Source organism: Geospiza fortis, unplaced genomic scaffold, assembly GCF_000277835.1.
Source record: "Geospiza fortis unplaced genomic scaffold, GeoFor_1.0 scaffold138, whole genome shotgun sequence".
Lineage (NCBI taxonomy): Eukaryota > Metazoa > Chordata > Aves > Passeriformes > Thraupidae > Geospiza > Geospiza fortis.
Window position 1 is genome coordinate 3,105,687 of NW_005054307.1, and position 22,591 is coordinate 3,128,277.

A 22,591-nucleotide genomic window follows, 5' to 3' on the forward strand; every position below is an offset into this window, starting at 1 on the left:
GAAAGAGTGGAGAGTAAAATAATATGTTGTCTGTAGGAGGCCCTAATTTGTGTTTTCCTTCCAGAATAGTGATAGTCTTGGGATGGAAGATGAGTTAAAATATTTAACATGTTCTACATGATACAGAAGGAAATGCTTATGTAAATGCCATGAAACAGTATCAATTATTAAAACTAAGGTATATGATGAACTGGTCATGCATAAAACTTACTTCAGGCTTTACTGTTTGAAATAGCTGAATATTTTCATTATATCCAGAGGTGTTGTACATGATTAATTTATCTTTTTTTTAACTCTTGCGTTTAATCAAGCAATTCTTTGCTGAGACAGTGGTCAAACACTGGAACAGGCTTTGTAGAGAGATCGGCTCTACCATGACACATGACAATATTTATGAGGCATTTGAACAATGCTCTTAAAACCATATTTTACCTGATCAGCCCTGAACTGGTCAGGCAGTTGGACCAGATTATCATTGCAGGTCCCTTCCAGGTGAAGTAGTGTATTCTATTCAAACATGAGCTGTGAGTTGGGTCTGCACTGAAAGTGTAAATTATACCTTCATGTTGATGTATCTGCCATACTCCAGAGGGTCTGGAAGTGTCATTCCTTCTGAAGTGTAGCTGAATGTTGTCTGCCTGATAGCACTGGGAGCACAAGGTTGCCCCTTGGAATTGTGTAACTTTCTCTAGAAAGTGGACAAACAAAACACTTTTGGTTACAAATAAAATTGAAGGCAAAAATGTTCAAAGAGGATAAAAACAGGACCCTGAGAATGAGATACCTTTTGGGAGACACTTTGGCCAGTCTTGTGTAGAGTTGTGGGATTCTTATTTCCAGATAGAGGCTGAACACTTGGCCTATTTAAATAAGCAAAGCAAAGGTAAAAATCATATATGACTGATACATTCAGTTTTATCTCTGTGTGTATGCATCTGTATTTACCAGCATTAGTTCCTCTGTGTCTGTAATGAAAATTTTGTCTGAAATTCCTGACATTTTGGCACATTAGACGGAGAAGTAGTTTGGAATTCCAGGTTCTTCTGCTTTTGCAAAGAAGTCCATGTGCTCTGTATTTTCAGCCTGTCCAGAACATGCCAAAGTGTGTGCTAGATTTCTCTTCAGTGAAGCAGAAATGACTGTTTGTCTCTAGGAATGCTGCAATGAGAGGAATGTGTTGGGTGTGGGACTTGTTGCACTCCTTGGTGGGTGTATGTTGTGAGTCCCAGTCATACTTCAGAAGGGCTTTTCTTATGAACCCTGGATAACACACAATCTAATTCTACTGAAGAGTTGTTCTGGTTTTTCTTTTTCTCAGTAGTAGTCTATTACAGGGACATAAAGCAGAATTTTGTCATTATCTACGATTTTTCTAGCTTCATTCAGCTCCAGAAATTAGGAATTTAGACCTTAAAAAAAGAAATGTCCTTGCAATGTCTTTCTATGTCATTTTGCTTTTGTCAGTGAAAACATGCACTGCTGTGTTATTATTTGGCCTGGGCATTTCCACAAATTATATGGTGCTGTCACAATTTCTACTAACTTCAACAATTTTTTTCTTTTAATAGAAGAATAGAACCAAATGACCCTTGACCCACAATTTTTTGTCATTGTTTTATTTTGCACGTCCCACACATTAGTCAGCTTCCAGATGTGCATCAGATTCTTGTGGTCTTTTGCTGAGCCCCACATTTAAAAAGGATTTCAAATTTTACTTACTTTTGGGTAATGGAATATAACACTATATGAAGTTTCATGATTTTTAAAAATACAACTTCTGCAAGCTCAGCTGGCATTTGGATTTACATTCGCTTAGACACAAAAGTATACACCAAAAATGTGGAGAATAATGTGATCATTTAATAGAATTAAAAATTCTTAGATTCAAATGCTTTTCTATAAATGGGATTGTAGGTTGCTTTTTTTTCTTTGCAGTTTTAAAATTTAATTTTATTTTTTTAATTGAAGAAATAGCTCATTTATTTTTTATGCTGTTTCCCTGGAGTCTGGCTGAATGAGAGTCTTTAAACTGTTTAAAATGCTTCATTATAGTCATCTCTGCTACTCTCTCCAGTGTGTTTTAGGATGAAGTGCAGTTGTGCTTTTAAAAAAGGTAACATGTTTCCAGCACAATGAAGCACAAACAAAGAATGCTTAAGTGGAGATTATTTTAAAGTTCTTCAATGCCAATATATTTTTTTTCAGCAATAATCATTAAATAAATAGCCAATAAACAAGGCTTAGCAATATGCAGACCTTCAAATGAAAAAAAAAAAAAGACAGCATGTAGAAAAAAGGATGAAAGAATATGGGAAAATCACAATCAGTTTGTAGTAAGGCAATGTATATGGCTTTGACCTCTTACTTAAAAGTTGGGATTTGTTTTAGAAATTATTTATGCATAGTTAAGACTTTGGGGGTTTCTATTTATTTTGTACATGGAAAGGAGGTGAGTTGGGGAAAAGGAAGAGGGATTTCTTTTCTATTTTTAAAATCTGCATCCATCAGTTAAGAGCATGAAACATTTTGCAGTGTCTGTAATTTCAAAGTGATGTGTCTGCATTTTTTTCCTTCAAGAAAACTTGGGAATTTGATGTATATTAAGAGAACTTCTCTGCCCAACACTGTTCTAGAATGGATTTCAGTACCTGATATTTTAGACACAAATGCATTTAATTGGAACTGTTCATGAGAATACTTCTCTCTCTTAGAATTGTTTGATTCTTTTTTTTTATCTTTTCAGTGCTACATCTCTACTCTGCTTCTGCAGACCAAAGAGTTCCTCCAGCTTCTGACAGATTTCTGGGCATTTAGAGCTCTTGGTCATTCCTATGTGGCTTAAATGTCTTTGTATAACTTGTGTATCTTTACTATTTCCTTGGTCTTTTGCAGATTTTTTTTTACTTCTTAATGTGTGATTTACATGGAAAGGATGTTTAAATAGACTTAATGACCTTAAATGACCTTGATATTTCCCTGCCCGCTGAGGTTTGCCCATTTTTCTTTCTATCTTCATCTCTATTTGTACCTTCTATCACATATTTTTTAGGCTTTTGTTATTCCCTTTCCTGGCAAATTCACTTTGTTATTTCAATTTTAATGTTTTAAAATGCTTCCTCTGGAGATAAGTATTGTGTACCACTTCTGTAGAAAAGAATAACCATATAACAGTCTTGCATATCTGAAATCAGTCTTTATCAGTAACCTCAGAGAGCTTAAAAATGGGATTTAAACTTTTTTTATTCATCACTGGTTTTAGGCTTAATTTTCCTTTGTATTTGAATGTTCAGATTCATTTGTATTCATGGTTATCAAGTTTAACTAGATAAAGAACACTTTTCTCAGTTTACAAGGATATATTTGACTTATCTTTACTAATCTCAAGTCCCATTTGTCTTCAAGTCTCCAGACATCATGATCTTTATTGTAAATTCTTTCATTCTTATTTTAGCAGAGTTAGCATATAAAAAAAGTTGCTGCAGGCTTGTCCTGAAACAGCAATGACATTGGTTTCCCAGAACCTCTGTGTGAAGCCGTAGGGATCTGCCTGTAGGGAGCCATGTATCTCTCTGCCTTAATCCTTTATTAAGATCAAATGGGGCAAGGACTTCACTCAGTATTAATACTCTTACTTTTTGAGCCAGAAACTCTCCATTGTATCACTGTAATAATTTTACTGAGGGCTCCTGACTGATTGCAGCCCAGAGGCCATCCCATGCTATGCAATGATTTTAAGCTTTCTGTAAATCTGCTCTGAAGTCTGATCTTATTTCTTTCCTCTCTTTGATTATCAACCATGTGATTTGAAATACTTGAAACATGGTGGGCCAGCCTTTGCTTATTTCCACCCTTATTCAAAAATAATTAGGTGGGAAAGACATTAATGATGTTAATAGCCTGGGATTTTTAAAGAATGCTGCACTGGAATGGAAATTGTTATTTCCCTTAGCTTCTTACATAAAAAAACAAAACAAAAAAAAGATTTTTAAGTAAATCAGATTGCTAAGACAGTAATGTTTACACATTACCAAAAAAGAGAATTCTGTACTCTTCAGTTTTCAACTTCTTTATCGTTTAGAAAGGAGCAAGACCTGTAACAGTTAAGAGTTCAGGTTTTAGCAAAACACATCAGCTTGAAGACATTAAAAAAGAAACCTCAAGCAAGTGAAAAAAGGACTGATATAGGCTCTCTTCCTTGTATTTTGCTTCTTGCCAAAATTCTGTAGGTGTAAATAGGTCTATTTAAATTCTGCTTACCAAGGTAGACTCAGCACAATAAGTCCTGTTTGCCTTTGCTGCAGCAGAGTGGATTTCAGGCAGGCATCTCGAGGTGGAATCTCCACATCACCTCTTTGTTGGTGAGCACTGGGGGTCCTCCCTTGGGTCTTGCTTGGTCTGATGGAAGAGTGTGTGGGGACCATCACTACAAGAGATGTTTGGGTACAAGAATGCTTGTTTACAAACCTATATATATATAGTAATAGCTATGTGATAAAAGTACTAGAACTACTAGTTCTTTTAGCATTAACTGAACAGCTGCAATAGACATTAGCTTTTGAGTTTGGTCAGTGTGAGCTGAAATTTTCTGAGAGCCATGCTTTCTCTGTTTCCATATATAAAGAGAATAGCAAGAAGAGGCTGTTTGAGAATGTTCATTTTGTTTGTTGGTTTGACTGTAGCTTTCTTTTTGGATTATTCATATTTCCAGAGGTTATACCACTGGACATCATATGGTAATATTCTTCCTCATCTTCTACAAGTTTCTTAAAAATATTTGAATGTCCTTCTTGATTAGATTATGTTATTGGATTTAGGTTTAAAGTGCAGTCCCATACCTGCAGCCCTCTTAAGTCAGAATGCCTTTGCAAAGTCCATATGTAAGTATTGCTAATTCTTTCAGAATTGATAATGTGTCTTAGTATCTTTCATAAGGAGGGATCTGTTTTTGTTGCCTGCAGTGCTGGTGTGCATCACTGAGTTAGCATAAGCACCACTTAGAGCTGGAGGAGACAAAGAGGCACTTCAAGGTGTCTTCATTTTTATTCTAGATGTCTGCTTCCAGGGTGACTGGCCTTGTTCATAAGCTGCATTGCCTAGGAGGCTGTCTTAGATAGGCTGTCTACCTTATATGTATTTTTAAATAGATTTTTTTTGTATGATAAAAGGTTAATCTGAAGACAGGAGTGTTCAGAGAGTGCAGCCTTCACTTGACAGTTTTAAAATTTAGGGGAGCCCATTGCATGAGTGCTTGGTTTAGATTAGGTTCAGCCTTATCCCAGGAAATAGGGAGATTATATAGCAAAGAATACCAAGTACTTTCCAAGATGCTGGAATATAAATGTCCTGATAAGAATGTATGGGTGAGAAAGATTAATGCTGGGGGGTAAATCTTTTCACAGAAGCTTGACATTTAAACCTGATCTGCCAGAGAACCAGTCATGGATTTAAAATCCAAATGTCACTTTTGTGCTTGTGGGTTTGTTTCTTTATGTTGTGAATACCCAAAGCTCTAAAATATGTAATCAAATTTACTACAGCAGTAAAGTTTGGTGGGTTGTTTTGTTTTGTTTTGTGGTGGTGGTTTTTTTTGTTGTTGTTGTTTTGTTGGTTTTTTTTTTTTTGGTCGAAGTAAGGAAATCATTGTAGTGACTACTGAATTGTGACTGTCAAAATCAGGAATCAAATTAATGCAGGTGGAATGCACTTTCTGGAATCAATTCTGGACCTTTTCATTGTTCCTATTTGGATTTGCATGGTTAAGGCAGAATATGTGTCAGTCTGGTTCATAAACTTACACAAACCTGGATATCTGTGGTTTTTTTGGATATTTTGGTTTTCTTTTGATCACAATGTACCAATATATTCCAGCTATCAGTGTGATTGTAGAAAGCAGTGAGTACTACTCATTTTTGCTGGGTGATTTACAGTACTTTCTTTATCAAAAATGGCATAAATTGAAAATCTTTAGGGAACTCAGTGAGAAGTCTAATTCTTTATCTTCTTGGACCTGCGGTACAACTTGCTGGAGTCCAAGCATTCCCAGCCACCACTGACACCTAATACAATGCAAAACCCAAAGCTGAGGCCAACAGGTTGGCCAAATTATAATGCTACCCACAGTGTCTTGCTTGCTTGCTAGTAATTCCCAATCCAGAATATCTATGCATAGTTTGTTTTAGGTAATAAGAATATTAATCTGTAAATGAACCACTGAGATGCAAATATAATGTGCTGAATAAATATAAATTATTATTCATTAAAATGCAAATGCAGATAGGCACTTTAGAGACAGTTTAGGTTGTCAAGATAAATGAAATAAAAGTCAGGACATCAGTAATTAGATACTTACAAGAGGTGTATAATATTCTACCACAATTGTTGGACCAAGACTATATTCCTTTCCTTCAGCTTTATGTTGCAGCCTCACAACCGCTTTTTTCTCCTATGACTCTTTAAAGTATTCAGGTACTGCAGCTCATACTTAAATTTTATTAGATGTATTCTAAAGATAAATCTTTCTGTGGCAGTAAAATTTAGCTGTATTCCTTCCACTCACCTTAATGAATTTTGCAGTTAAATCCCTGTGTGCCATGTAAAAAAACCCCTTATCTCAGTTTACAGAACAGTGTGAATGGGAATATTTATTTTAGCACTTGATGAGCATATGTTTTCTAGGTTTACACAGGTTTTATACTTTCAGTTCAGTGCTCAGGTAAACCATTAAGCCATCTACACGCAGATGTCAGTCAAGTTAAGGAAAATGACAATGAAATGTTGTGAATTTTTCTTCTGAATGATATGAAGGGCTTGTTACAGTAAGCACTTGTAAGGGTGTTGCTCAGTTAAAGAGGATTTGTAGACACTGTTTTGTGTTTAAAGTGCTATCACAAATTGTGAACAACAAAGTTTGGGACTTTCGTGACATGGGCACTACTATAATATGTTGTTAATAACTTTTACAAACCCTTTGAGGTTATAAATTTGCAGTAGTCTACTAATGGCTGCATAGTAACAGAGATTGCACTTGATCTGATAACAGGGCTGTTTTGGCTCCATTGAGACATATCTGTGTGTATGTGTACTCCTGCATCATTAATGCTAAGTATAGTCCCATGTCAGCATTTAACCCTTCATTGTCTTGTGAGTTAAAGCAAGTAACATAAAAGTAATTGTATGTAATGTTAGTTAGTGATCTGTTGAACCCTTGAATCTAGATGAGAATAGAATCCAGATATAAAACGAATATTGGTACCCTATCTACTAATAACCATATCCTAAAGCAAATTAATTTAGAAACTATTGAAAATATGACTTTTATGTTTTAAAATGAATTTATTACTTTTTTTAATGAGTTCAAGTGATAGATTTTCATGGTCTATTGAAGAGTTTCTTGTGGTCTTTTCTTTTAGAGGCATAGTATTGTTAAATTTGATCAAGTAAGAGCCTCTTTTAGGTGTTGTGTCTATATAAGAATTAATTGCCTTTTAGTAATTTCTGTTTGCACTATGATAGCACTAAAATGTGAGATTATTTTAATGTCATTAGAATTAATTAACATATATTTGGCAAATATAAATTATTATCAAAGTCCTTAGTGAATTCCAAATTATGTTCAAGTTGCCCTGCTGTGAGTGTATTTTTCAGAGGGCAATATCCAAGATTTTTCTGTTTGTGTCAATCCCTGAAGCATAATGTGAAACAACCATTAGCTAAAATCTATGGGAATTGTTTTGCTGTTTCCTGAAGCCAGGCATTCAGTGGCATCAAAACCAGATATAAAGTAGATGAGATAGTGATCTGGAATTGTAATGATGTGAGAAAATGAAAAGGTACAAGAATTAAGTGTTTCATAGCATTACTCTGGTTAAGTACAGGAAAGGAAGAGGAAAAGGAGAGTTGCAATAAAATGCTCTGTGTAAACACTGAAGCAGGAGTTGGATGATTGCCCTCTTCCTTTATGTATGTGGACCCTTAGAGTAACTGGGTTGGTGGTGTTTGTAAATTTTCATACTGATGTGACTCGCTGTTTGCATCTCTGCCTGCTATAAATAAATGCCCTGGAATAATAAAAAAGATGGCAGATCTCCTTTTCATATGGGGGTATATTTTGCTCGTTTTCCTTAAAGGGCACAGTGTGCTGTAAATGATAGCAATTCAATTCTCTGCATAGTGGTAGGAGTGGAATAATACCACTCATGAAGGCTAGAAATAAAAATCCCTGTCCCCTCCTCTTATGAAGAACACAGAACATGGATAAAACTTCATTTCTTCCCTTGAGTTTACTTCTAGTAGTTACATCAGGACCTAGAAATACTTGTAACATATCATTGACTATATATTACCTTTTTACTCATTCATCTAACACCTTCATCCATCTGCCATGCTGTTGTCTCTCCTTGTTCAGATGAACTCGTCTCTCTAAAAAATAGAGTATTTTATAGTGGAGTTTTAAAAATTTGTATTCTTTTTCATTTTGATGTCATTTGAAGATGCTTAGGTATGGCAACCAGTAATGTCCCTATTAGGCATGCTTGGGCCTAAGGAGTCACAGACAGTGTTAATAAATCTAAAGAAAACCTTCCAGTGCCAATGTGTTTATAGCTGTGGTGGGGATACTGTGATTTAAATTTATTTATTTAATGTAAGCCTTGCTGTAAAATTGCTATTTCTGAGCTTATTATTATTCTGTTCTGATATATATGTGTGTGTTATGATGTAAAGTACATTTGCAGATGGGAATATTAGATAAAAATAGTATATACACATAGTAAATGTCAGAAAAGACACAAAAGGAAAAGAGCCAAAGTGAATTTGGTCTCCTTACATGTCTGAGACACAATTTCAAGACAGATTAACATATGCAAAATTGAGATGAAGAGCTGTCTTCATACTTCAGCTTGGGTTTAATTACATAAATGATTCTTCTGATGAGCTGGTCGGGTGTATAGCAGATAACTTAGAGAGGAGGTTCCCAAAGGCTTGGAAACTTCTCACAGAGTATTCCAAGTGTAATGAAAAAGATCGCCAACTCTGTTACACCCAAAAGAGGAAAAGGAGAAAGGGAGCTGTTGAAAATGCTCTCTCTCTGTGTGTGGGCATGCTCTGGACATATTTTACCTCAGAAAACTAGGATTTCTGTCAAGAGGGATTAGTTAAAATGAATTGCATGAGCTGTATATATTCATACAGTTCAACTCTATGGAAGGTGAAAACACTAGATATAATCTAGGACTATTTAATGGATCTACATAACAGTTACAGAATGCAACAGTGTGCCATTGATATTATACTGCTGATATAACAGTTGTTATGGAACAAGGTATTTTGAAAATAAATATTTTCTAAACGACAATGTACATTGGTGGGAAAAAAACTGTATGGAAAAGAACTACTCAGCACTGACCACTTCTTTTGAAAATCAGCAGTCATTAATCAAACAAACATTGAAAGACTATGTTCTGATTGAAAGCGAGGTTTATGAAATGATGATTGAGAAAAAGAAAAAGCGAACTAGAATGAGTAAAAATAGTGTTGAAATTAGTTTCACAGTATATCAGCTGTCAGTAAAATACTGTGAGGAATTACTTTGTAGTTTACAGGTATTTTCATATAAACTGATCAGAAAGTTAGCAAGCACAACTAAAACAAAACTACTACTTAAAAGCTTTGCCTTTTGCAAAGGAATGTATCCTCTTGTAAACAGGAGGTCATCGCATCAAGACTACTATAAAAAAGTTTGTGGAAGGTCCCTGTTTCTTGAGTTTATATATTTTAGTAATTGCAACTATCACAGTAATCAAAAAAAGTCTCTTTTTAAAGTCTAAAACATTCATATTAACTGATAAACTTCAGTGTGTTAGAATAGTAAACTGGGATATTCTGCCATTCTAGTTTTAATAGTCATATATCTGTTTGCAAGTCAACAGGATTCATATGATATTTATAAGTTTTGGATGCTGTATTGGTGTCATGGTGTTTCATTGTGCAATCTGTTGTAGATTCTTATAAATGACAGCAAATGACAGCCCTTCACTGGTTATGCATTTTTTCTGAATGCTGTTAGTGACACCATTCTTTATTAATGGAAGGCTCAGAACTAGTTTTGTTTTTTTAAAAAGTTAAAACTCAATTATGTGTCAGAAGGAGGGCGAAATCTACATCAACTGTTTGTTGCATTGGATCATTGGAGCTGTATTTGTCACAAGGGTTGGAATTGAGCCACAGGAACTTGTGTCCTTCTGCTTTTGCAAATATGTCTCATTTTTAAATACTGTTGTCGTCTGAGATTTAATAGACCTAATTGGCCTTACAGATGAACTCTGAAGAATTTCAACTTTGAACTTAGGAAGGGAAAAGAATCTGAACTTTCTCTTGTTGATAATTATTTCCCATGTATCAAATAGAAAAAAAAAACATAAAGAGTTACAGTTACTGAATGTGAGTTGTATCTTATTTCTCAAATGTAGATTCATTTATTTTGAAATGTCAAGAATAGAGAAACCACCCTCTAGCAGAAACTTGTTTGTGTGGTATGGGCTTGTCAGCATTTTGTTATGATTCTGTTCTTCAGGCTATAAAAATTTGCTTTAAGCCAAAAGCTAGATGTGGAAATATTAACCTTGTGATAAACTTGATTTATCAAATTTGGCTGAATTTGGCTTTATTTTGAATAGTTCAGAGGTTCAACCAAAAAGAAATTTGTTTCTTTTGACCATTCTGCTGTGTGCATTACTCAAATTATTGCTTGTGTGTAACTGGCTGTTTCATGCTGCTTATGTGAAATTCTTGGAGTGTTTACTTTATGTGGCTGCCATTTTTATAGATGGATAATAAACACTAATATATGGATGAGATATCTCCCAAAATAACTCATCTCAGTTAGACTTCCTTATTGCTCCAGCTTGGTCTAAAATTCCCTGAAGCAGAGTAAATGTGTGTTACGGTTTAAACCTGGTGGGCTGCTCACTCCTTCTCCAGTGGGATGGGAGAGAGAATCAGAGGGGTAAAAATGAGATAACTCATGGATTGAAATAAAGACAGTTTAATAGGTAAAGCAGAAGTGTTGTGCAGAAGCAAAGCAAAACAAGGAATGCATTCACCCCTTCCCTTGGGCAGGCAGGTGTTGAGCCATGTCCAGGAGAGCTGGGCTCCATCATGTTTAACCTTTCCTTGGCAAGAAAAATGCCACCACTCCAGAAGTGCCTTCATCCTTCTTCCCCCAGTTTTATATACGTGGCTGAGCATGGTACCACATGGTGTGGAATATCCTTTTGTTCAGTTGGGGTCATCTGTCCCAGCCGTGTCCCCTCCCAGTTTCTTGTGCTTCTCCCTGCTGTATGAGCGGGAGAAAAGGCCTTCACTCTCTGTAAGCACTGCTCAGCAATAACTGAACCTGTCATGTGTTATCAACACTGTTTTCAGCAAAAATCCAAACCACAGTCCCATATGAACTACTGTGAAGAAAATTAGCTCTATCCCAGCCCAAACCAGTACATTGTGTTAATTCAAAGAAGACTAAAAGCAAAGTAAGATGAATTTTCACTTTGATTACTTACATAGGTTTGCTGCTGAATGAATGTATCTAATTCATGCTGCTACTGATTTAAAATAAACACCAAATGATATTTAATTCTGTTTTCCAATGGGCTTCTTGCTTCAAGTCCTCAACTAGGAGATGGCATACTGATATACAGACCAGCACTGCTTTTGGATAGTACCAGACAGCTCCTTATTTTAAAATTTCTTCATGAAGGAAAAGGGAAACAGTTTTTGCAATGTGGGATTTCAATAAAATGTTCTTTTTTGCAATTATGATGATGCAAAGGATACAATTGTCTCCTTTTGCTGCCATTCTTTTACAATAATCAATATGCAACCATAATATTACAGCTTAAATGTGAAGAGAAGCACTTTGTACAAAAAGATCTGCCTTATGTTAAAACTTCTTTGCCTAAAGTTTTAACTACACATACATTTCCTGAGCCTGATTTATCTTTATTGATTTTTAACAGGACAAGCTAAAATAGGGTTGGAAGCTCTCAAATGATATCAGGTATAATCGTAGAATTTTCTCAATGCAGGCAAATATGTGCAGCTAGAGGAAAAGTCCTGATTGTGGTCCATCTTCTTATATTCAACAACTTCTATTTTTCTGTGTCCTTAAGACATCTGATAGGATGTTAGTTGTAAGGCTGAGGGTTTCACTGAACTCCAAATAAAAGGAATTGGGACATAGAGCAAATGGAGCAGAAGAGAATGGCTAACAGTTGCTATTTTTTTTTCTGTTGAGCTGGCATATTTCTTATATTTAAGGAAATTTGAAGCTGTGATTGTATAAATGCAGAATCATCCTGCCTGTTGGTGCCAGTGTTCTGTACTTAGTGTACTGGATTACATTTGTATTGCTTGGTTGCTGGGCCAATTAGTTTGTCAGAAGGTTGGACTTTTTTTGATTTTTAGTAAGTCTCTGTAAAAATTTAATACACATTGTTTGGGGCTGTAAGGCCTGAGAGGCAAAAGACGGTGTATATTTTTTATTCTTAAAAAATAATTTCATACTGAAAAATATTTTTTAATAGACTTGGAAAGGCATGGGCAAGACTAAACCATGATTCAGAGGAATGTCCTTTTAAATTAGAACTTTGAGATGGATATAAGTAATGTGATCAGATAGCATAAATAGGAAAAAAAAAATGGGAGTAGAAAAGGTCCCAAACAGATGCCTGGCAGCAGTTTTTCACAGAAACAAAAAATGTGTGGAATGTCCTAGACATGATTATGCAACTGAGAGGTAAATGTTGGGCTACTTAGGGAAATTCAAAAGTATCCAGGGGCACGTGGGACACAATAAACTTTGAAATGTAGGGAGCTGTTTAAATATGCTTCAAATATCTTCAAATGTTCTTGGCTATACAGATACTGGCACTGAATTAACCATCACTTTTACATGGTTTACATCACCACTACCTCTCCTTTAGTGAATCCTCAGGGGAACTCATATAGGTAATTTGTTCAATTTTTGCCTTCTTTTGTCTGCTTATTTATAGGTTGCTTTGAATTCATTATATGGACATTTCCCATCCTTATGGTATTGATTTGACATGCTCTGGAATCATGATGGTTGTGAAGTCCCTGGCTGGCAGTGGAGAATTAATGTTTGGTGTGGCAGAAAGGTGCGTTTAATCTGTGTTACTCACTACTTTCCATGTGGAGCTTGTTTCTTTCCTAAAACCCCTTTGAGTCTTCTTACAGAAAATTTGAAATATCTCGAATCAATAACAATTATCTTTGCCTAAGATGTAATTTACAGATAGAACTGCAATCTGCATGAAGCAGTTCCACAAGTAGACTGCTAAAATGGACATGATTCTTATGTGGATATCAGAGAGCTGCAGTTTATCTAAATGAAATGTAGAGTATTTAAGGTTTATATTTTTGTTCCAGTTATAAATATGTCTGAGTAAAGAAAGCTAGGAATGCTTCTAGGAAATAATAGCTAACTTGCTATTGTGTACTTACAAGTCAAAAATTGATTGTGAAATTGCACAATTCATCACAAGTGAACCTATCTGTGGGTAACATATCTTTAACTTAAAATGTAATTGTAGGTAACAAAATTATGTTGTTCTTTTCATCTGCAACTTATTTGTCTGTATAGTTTGACCATAAATCCTACAATGATCAAAGTTGCAAAGATTAATTTCTGACCAGGATAGGAAAGAATCTTTCCTCTGAAATAGCCTGGTTTTTAGTCAATTCATGGCCTTTAGGGACAAAGCCAGGAGTTTTTTGTGGAGTCACTATTTTAACAGTCAATAGGCTGACTAGTTTTGTGCTAATTATGTTCCAGTCTGTCCAAACCTATTTAATCACTTTTACATAGTGGCTTCTAATTTATTTGCTTTTCCACTGTGACAGATCTGACCTCACAGTAAAGTGTACACATTACTTTCATAATCTGCAAGCCACCGGTTTTTTCAAAATTATTTGGTTTTGTTCAACAGATTTCGTACAAAATTCTATGAAACGGGGAAATTGTGGGGCAAAAATCCTGAGGTAGGCAGATATGGCTGGATTGTCTAAAAGTACTAAAAAAGCTTAAATCCTCTCAAAAATCACAAACAACCTTTTTATATTAACCACATAAAATATGCAGAGCGTATGGTGTAGCTGATACATTATTGACAGTTATTTGTCTTAACAGACAGATGTGCTGTCATTCAAAATTTATGCCAGCAAAACAGTGCAAACATTAAAATATTTTTTTATTATCCTACATAAATCGTACATCTAACATGCTGTTATGAATATTCTAAAACTTTGCTGATTGGTTTTGTTTTGGGCTTTTTTTTTCTTGTTAGAAATAAGAAATAAAAATGAAACAAAATGTTAGTGATTGCATGTTAGAAATTGAAGTTGAAATAAAGCCAGAATGTTCAGATATTATCGTGAGAAAGGGAGGGAGTACTAGTCTTTTTGATTTCTATATACAATATAGAAATAATATAGGAAATAATTGGCACATTATCATAATTGCATTTGTGTTCATGATATCAAGGTCAAACAAAATAATAGTAACAGTAGAGGGATGTCATTTTACTGATTCTGGCAGATATTAATTGAGGTTACAAGAATTTGGTGGTGCTGAAAAGAGACAGGTGAATATCAAACCCAGAGGACCTTCACTGTATTGCATATTCTTTACCATCTGTTTTGGGAATTCCATATTCAGCCATGGACTGGGAAAGGATGAAAAGTTTTATTTCCTTGTTTTCCATTCACGTCTCTAAAAATGCTGCTTTCAAGTTAATATTATTATGGCATGTGTATATTTTTAATTTGAACTTAAAAGTTTGCATTTTTATAACAGCAAAACATGTTTTCTATTAAGTGTTTATATTTTGAAGCACTGAACTCTTAATTATTTATTCTGGTTCAAATAGTATTTCCTTGGTCATTAATGAAAATAATTAATAGTTTCAGCAATGAGTGTTGGCTGTTTCTCTCTCTTGTCTCTGAAATCTTTTGTAATAAGGGGAACCATTTACTTTGCCCTTTTAGTGGTAAAAAAAAAGAAGTAGTTTAAAAGATTTATGCCAGTAGAACATGTAGAGTATTAAATGAGCTTCACATTGGTCCTAAATAGATATTTAAGTGAACAGTATTAATGGATGTTCAAAGGCATTTTGATTAGTTCATGCAACCAGCTCAACTTCCTAATAGGGGAGGCATGGTGATAAATGTGTTAAAAGAACTCTGTTGATTAAGCAGTGTTGCTCTTTTATGCAGTCCCTGGCAGTGTAACAGCATAGGAAGTATAAAGTCAAAACTTTACCAGCTGAGTCAACACAAGAACATTTTGTTTGGGTTTTATGTAAAACTGTTGTTGTGATAGTTAAAAGATACTGCTTACTAAGTTCTCCAATATCACTTTTTGCTTTAATTAAATTTTCTACATGTTAAATAAATATTGGATGTAAGTTTGAATTGACAGTAAAGTTAGAAAATCAAACAGTGTGTGTCTTAAATTAAAAAAGCAATGATTGTTTTCTGAGTCCAACTGGCTGATCTGATTTAACTAAAGCTTTGCAAAAATGTCATCTTGATAGACATATGGAGCTGGAAAACATCATCTGATAATTTGTCAAATGCACATATGTGTTTAAGATCTCAAAATGGGAACAGTTTTTGCTTAATGAGAGAAACTCCAGGCTCATTCCTTGATACATCTGACCTCAGCTGATCTCTCAGAACAAAGGGAGCACCGTGAGAGGTCCAGGGAGCACCCTTGGGTGCCTTGGGTGTCCCTCACAGCCCCAGCAGCCATGCAGGGTGGGCACTGAGCATTTTGGGCTGCTGGAACTAAGGCATAACAATGTGACTAAACGCTCCAGTCTTAGCCCTTAAAAGATGAAGCAGTGTTTGCTGAAGGTGACCTTTTGTCTGAAAATGAACTGCATGTGTTACAGTGATAGTAAAACAATGGTTTTCCTATGTTATGGAAATTTTCGGTCTTTTTCTTTGTGCTACAGAGCACAATGTCTTCAACAGGGTGTGATCAGTGGCAAATTTATGAAACTGTTTGAATATGGCTATGCTAAATATTTGGTCTTTGATATTGAGAGGTTTTTAAAATTTGTTTCAGTCTTGTGGGTGGTGTGTAAATAAAAGGAAAATAAATGTTTTTTTCAGATCACCCAAGAGAAGTGAGAAAATAACTGAAATAGCTGGATGTTTCTGTTAAAATGTGTCAGTGCTTGGCTAAAATTATGGCACTTATATAGATTTACATTTTGAACCATGAAAAAGAAAGCATTTGGGTTCCAGCTGGTAATTAACCCCTACCACTTTTTCCCTGGCCTCAGCTCCTCTGGCAGGGTATGTATTCTGGAGGGAGGACCTAATCTGTCTTTTATCCTCTCTAATTGCTCCTATAATTGGGTGTGTATGTCTATACCCACTGCAGTGATTGTGGCCCCATCTCCATCTCAGGAAGATGATGTTACTGAATCACATCTGCCACACCTGGCACAAGGATCTCAGTTTGGAGTGAAAGTGGAATTTTCCTTAAATTTAGTAGAATGTATGGAAAAAGAGAAGAAAGGACACCTAGGGCTTTTGTTGTTCTGTTGATTTATTTTGGTTTTGCCTTTTTTGTTTTGTTTTGTTTTTCTTTATTTTTGTATTTTTCCCGGTTTCTCTTATTTATTCTCTGGGAGCCTGTGGCAGTTGGTGTTGCATTTACACAGATCTGAGTGACATGACTTTTGGCCATAGGCTGCATCAAGTCTCACTGCAAATATCTGATTACCTCCTGACCAGCAGCTAACCCTGCTCTCCAGCTGCTCAGTGAAGAAGGATATCTCCTATCCAGCCATTAATCAGTGTAATCTGCTACTGGCCTTCTCACATCAGCCCTGTGCCTTCACCACATTCTCCCTGCTTTTATTCCTGCTTTCCCCCTGCCTGTCAGGGACTCTGAGACCTGGGAGTCCTCCCAGGTTCCTATTACATTACTTCCCAGTAGCTGGCAGGAAGAATTATATAGTTATCTGAGGACATTGCTACAAGATGCATTTAATGAATGGCCAGGCTGTCAAATGTTTGAAATTGATGTAGGAGGAATGTTTCTTGCCAGTTTGAATAAGTATCTGAAATCTGGGATTTGCAGTAAGTGTACAGGTTCTCAGCTTGTCTGGGCAGCAGCTGCCTGCCTGCAAGAGCTCTGGAAAGGGAAATTAAGCTGTGGAATGGCTGTGCTTGTAAAAAATGTTAATATTTGCCTGCTGTGTTGCTGACAATTTTAGTTCTTCTTGTAAAATGTTCCCTAATTAACCACTGGCATGAGATGCTTCATGGGCATTAGATGTCAAATTTTTCAGAAAGAAAGGAAGAAATATTTCTCATCCAACTGGGAGGAATTGGCAGCTGTGCCCAAAGTCTTGATATTGCTAATTCAGTTCTTTAACTGAAATGCAGAGTCAGATTAAGGCTTGTGAAAGTTGCATGATAATTTAGTTTCTTTCTTATTGGTGTGACATGTCTGATACACAGCTCCTCTGATTCTTTGCTCTGTACCTTTATCTGGATTTGCATAAAGATGCTGCTTGAGCTGAATCACATTTCCCTTACCCTTACAGTTCTCCATGAGCAATGCAATTAAACAGCTCATGTAAAATGGTATATTAGTAGGATTTGGTTTAGGCCAGTGTTTATAGCACTCAAACCAGTGTATCTTAGGCCTATCCTGTGTTGACATAAAAAGCTCATGGAGAACACTACATTATTAAAGGTATAGAGCTGCTGTAATGTACATAATCATATGGTTCTCTTGCACCCCTTGAGAACTTTTTCCCTATATAGACACCTGCTTTGTGTAAGAGGGAAACTTCTAGGATATTAAGCATGCTCACCTTGTGTTAATACTTGAATTTTGGTGCCAGAACTGGTATTGACAGTTAGTCCATGCTGTAACATGCTTATCATGTTTCTAAAATAGTGTTTTTTCTGCTTATTAATAATAGGTACTTTAGTGTTACTCTAAAATGTAAAATAGAGGTGGTTGAAAATGATCTCAGGTGGAGTAATTTTCAGAGAGAGAAAAGTCTGGGGACAGCAGAAAGCCTGATATGGGATTATTCCTCCCAGATACAAGAAAGTATTCTAGTGAGATTCTCATGGATAATACTTTTATAGAAATAAGATATTTTGTAGCAGCCACAAAATTAAGACTTCAAAAATGAAGGCCATGGGCAAAATCAAAACTGCTGCTTTGCTTCCTTCATCTGCATGCACAGGTTGTCAGTATTCTAATGCATGGTAGAAGCATGATTCCCTATTTTCTGAGGAAAAGGGCTTCCATGTGCCTGGAAGTAGTAAAGTAGCAACCAGCACTGTGGAATTGACTTTTCAGGATCAATGGTTCTTAATGACTAAATTGATACTTCTCATTGCTCTGTTTCTTAGTGTTTATTATATGCATAATGTTTAGAGAATATGTGGATATAATAAGTAACATAGTTATTAATAGTTATATATTGGTTATTAAAATATTATAAATATGATTGCAATATTTAATAAGTGTGTTGTAAACTACATAGGCTAGTTGAAAAATAAATGGTCTTGAAACTTGGAAGCTGTTTCTAAGAATGTGTGATGACTTGCAGATTTTTTAATTAATTAATTGAAAACTTCATCTTTGTTTACTGAGAAATGTGTCTGGATTAGTAAAGATGTGTAACACACTAAAATAAATTTTAAAATTATTTTCTATGTAAAAGGTTTAGAACAAGAAAGATTTCTCTTGCATTACATTTGCACCACTTTTTATGTTTTGAATAACAATTTCAGATACAAAGTGACTCCTCAGAAATACCATAAAATGAGAAAAGCTTAAGGGCAAGTTGTGCTGTTAGTGAGTGATGATACTTCTATCTGGCAGTTCAGTTGGCTTGAATAATACAAGGTTTATGTGATTTATTATCTTACAGTGCTGAAGTAGTCTACTAATACAAATGTTTCCATTTAAAAAGAAAGTGAACATGCTAAATGGAAAAGATAATGTTTTATTAATTTTTCTTCTTGGTTTTATATTCTTGTGCCCTGCAGCTCTAGTGCAGCTGCTGTAAGTGCAAATGCAAATACCAACTTGCTTAATGGGGTAATTAAAGGCAGTGGAGGAAAGTTATGTAATGGATACTCACTAAGTGTAAAATGTATTCAAGCCATACCATATGATATTTTAAACAGTGGAATTGTCTCCTGAGGTTGGAAAGACATTGTATATTGCTTGTGAAATAGTTCTTTTTTTCTGAAACTGAATGTAAAAAAAGTAAAAGGCTCTTCCTTAATTCGGCAGAATCTAAATTCTTTTTCTTCATTTTACTTGAGTAGGGTAATTTGACATTTTTTCCCATTATTAACCCAGCTCCCAATATAGTTAAAAAACAGTGTATTGAAATCCTGACTAGCAACTGCATTATTAGGAAGACCATTATGGAAAAACAGAGTCCAGGAAAAATGCTTTGTCTTCAGATTATGTCCATCATTGCTCTGCACATCTTTGTGTAACTGAATGCATCTGAGGACAGACTATAAGGACACAGACCATTGTGTAGTTTAGCAGGGGAAATAAAAGCTGTTTAACATGTTCAGAAATCTGTGATTAGATAATTGAAGGCTTTTCTTTTCAAAACTACTAGGTTTTGAGACTGGACTTTGTCTTTTTAAAACTACTGTGCAATATTTTGAGACAGCTTCCAGTACGCTGGACTTCACAAATCTTTCCAAAGACATAGTATTTGGCTTACTCACTAGAATTATTTCCTTTTGTAGGAAAGTAAAAAATAGTAAAAATGAAGTGTAATTCACAGTGTAACCACAGTGATAGTTATAAATATATAGAATTCAGCGTACATTTGAAAGGAGGTTTACTACATTTTAAAGAACAAAGCATAAACTGGCTCTGCTATTAAAATGAATGTATATGGAACTACAATATATTTCAGATGAATTGAATAAAAGTTTGGCCAAAATATATAGTATGGCCTCAAACAGAACCAAGGGAAGTATAGACTGGATAGTAGGAAAAACATTTTTCATGGAAAGGGTTGTCAAGCATTGGAACAGGCTGACCAGGGAAGTGGATGAGTTGCCATCCCTGAAGGTGTTCAGGAGATGTGCAGTTGTAGCATTTAGGAACGTGGCTTAGTGGCGGACTTGGCAGTGCCATATTAACAATTGGACTCCATGGTCATAAAGATTTCTTCAGCCTAAATAATTCCCTGATTCTCTTATGAAGTCTTAGATTATGGTAATGGAAGCCTTGGAATGGGTGCTCCCATGGCACATGAAACTTGGTCTTTTTGCATCAGGAGGGATCCAGTTTGAAATGTTTCAATCCTGAGCTAACAATATCAGTGTCACCTACAGTTTTTCCTCTCTTTCCTGTCCTCAAACCACTCCCCTATCCAAGTTCATATTTTTTAATTCCTTACCTAATATTCTAGTCTGGAAATTTATTTCTACTACCGACCATCATGTGTGTTTATGGACACAGTGTGGGAACAAAGGGAATCTGCTCCAGGTCTGCCTTGCAGTGACAAAATTAAGTGCCAGGAAGGTCCATGCTTGGCTGCTGCACCAATGCTTCTCATGCTGGCAGGATTGCACCTATGTAATGAGTCTCATACAGAATGTGGAGTGCAGTTGGTGTAATGAAACCTTGATTGATGTTCTGTGGTTACTGCCTCTGCTAGGAATTCCATGACTTGTGATTCTTAAACTTTTATTAGAATTCTAAGAGTTCTTTTCTTGCTTTGAGTAGATCAAAAGTTGTATCTCTGGTGCCAGACACTCTCTGCTTGCTTCAAACTCTTCTATCTTGAAAAGGTATTACAATAGAAATTTTTAGGGAATTCATTACCAGATGTTTATTTGTTAAATTGTGGGTGTTCTGGGTTTTTGTTTGTTTGTTTAAGCTAACTTCTTATTCCCCACTCCATAAATAGAACCCAGGAAAAACAAACCCAAGTCATGACCACACAAATCACCCAAAGGAATATTTTTGGTTGCAGAATAGCTAGATTAAATTAATAATGATCAACTAAAATATAGTTTTTCAATGGAAATTGTTAATATCAAGCACAGGCATAACTCTCATTAGCTATATATTTAGGACTAACATTTTAACTGCAAAGCTTGTTTTATACATTACAGAAACATTCCAAAGTATATATTTTTATTTTTATGGAGTCTCTCATAATTTTATTTTGTTACTGTAGGAAAAATAGGATTGTGGTTTTCTCTTTCTCTTGGAGGATGTAGTTGGTGGGAGGATGCAATCAGTTGGTGAATTTTAGTGCTGATGCATTTCTTATTCATCTCTTTCATGGGCTCTTCTTACTATCATGGGAAATTTACCATTGCCTTTGTCTGTTCTTCATGAATGGAGAAGGTAAATCTTCATTTCCTTTAAAAAAAAAGTCTGTCTGCAGATTTTTAATTTTGGAAGTATTTCCTGCTTACCTAAGCTTATTTATTGATCTGATTCCTCCATTCCAATGGAACTACTAGTTAAGATGTTACATTGATATTAAAACCTGTGGTTCACTGTTTCCACTTGATAATTTTGCTAGGTTTGCTTGTTTACTTATTTTTTTCATCATTTCTCTTCTGGAGTTTTGCTGAGGGCTTCTGCTAGCATTGAAATAAAGCTGTTTTGAAAATCTGTTATAAAAATATTATTTCTGAAGTCTTAAATCTCATCTCCTCTAAGGCTGCAAGATAAGAGTCTTTTAGAGTCTGTAAGATAAGAGTCTAACAGTAGTGACTCGCAAAGACACGTGCTGTTGTTAATCCAAAATGATGAACAGCATACACACCTTGTCTGGTATTATTTCAACTGGACACTCTTAAAATTATATCACACTGTGATTATATTAAAGTTATCTGATTTTATGAATGTAAAAAATCTGATTGGTATAGATGCTTTTGTTTAATATATAGATATTTAATATGTATTTAATTGTGACCATTTTTTGTCATGCGTAGTGTTAGATATTGCAGTTGAAATGTTCCACCAGTGGATTTTTTTTTTCTTGTCTTTTTTATTTTTAATTTTTTATCTTTAGGCCTTTACCTTTAGCTGAGCTCCACTTTGACAGTGTGGAGATGGGGTTACTGTGTACCTGGAGTTTTCCATGCCTGCAGCCAGGGACAGGGCTCCCCTGTGGTCTGTAGGGGCTGTTGTTGCCACCACTGTGCATTGAGCACTGGGGACTCTTAGCAGCACCTGCTTCTGTGCTGGCTGGCTTGTTGTAGCACTTTTCCTAAGACCCTTGTGAATCCTATGGGGCAAAAAATTACACAAGATTATTGTCAGTTTGAGTCTACCATATTGAGGGTTTAGGGTTTTAAAATATTTTTTGTGTTTGTACTTCATCTCTGGAATCTGCACTCTTCTCCACAGGACTGACTGCTAACAATTTCAACTCTATCATAGTTCTATTAGCCTTCAAATTAACTCAGAATATGGTGCCTTTCCCCACCCTCCCTTCCCAGAGATGAAGTCTCTCCAATGTTTTTAATGCAT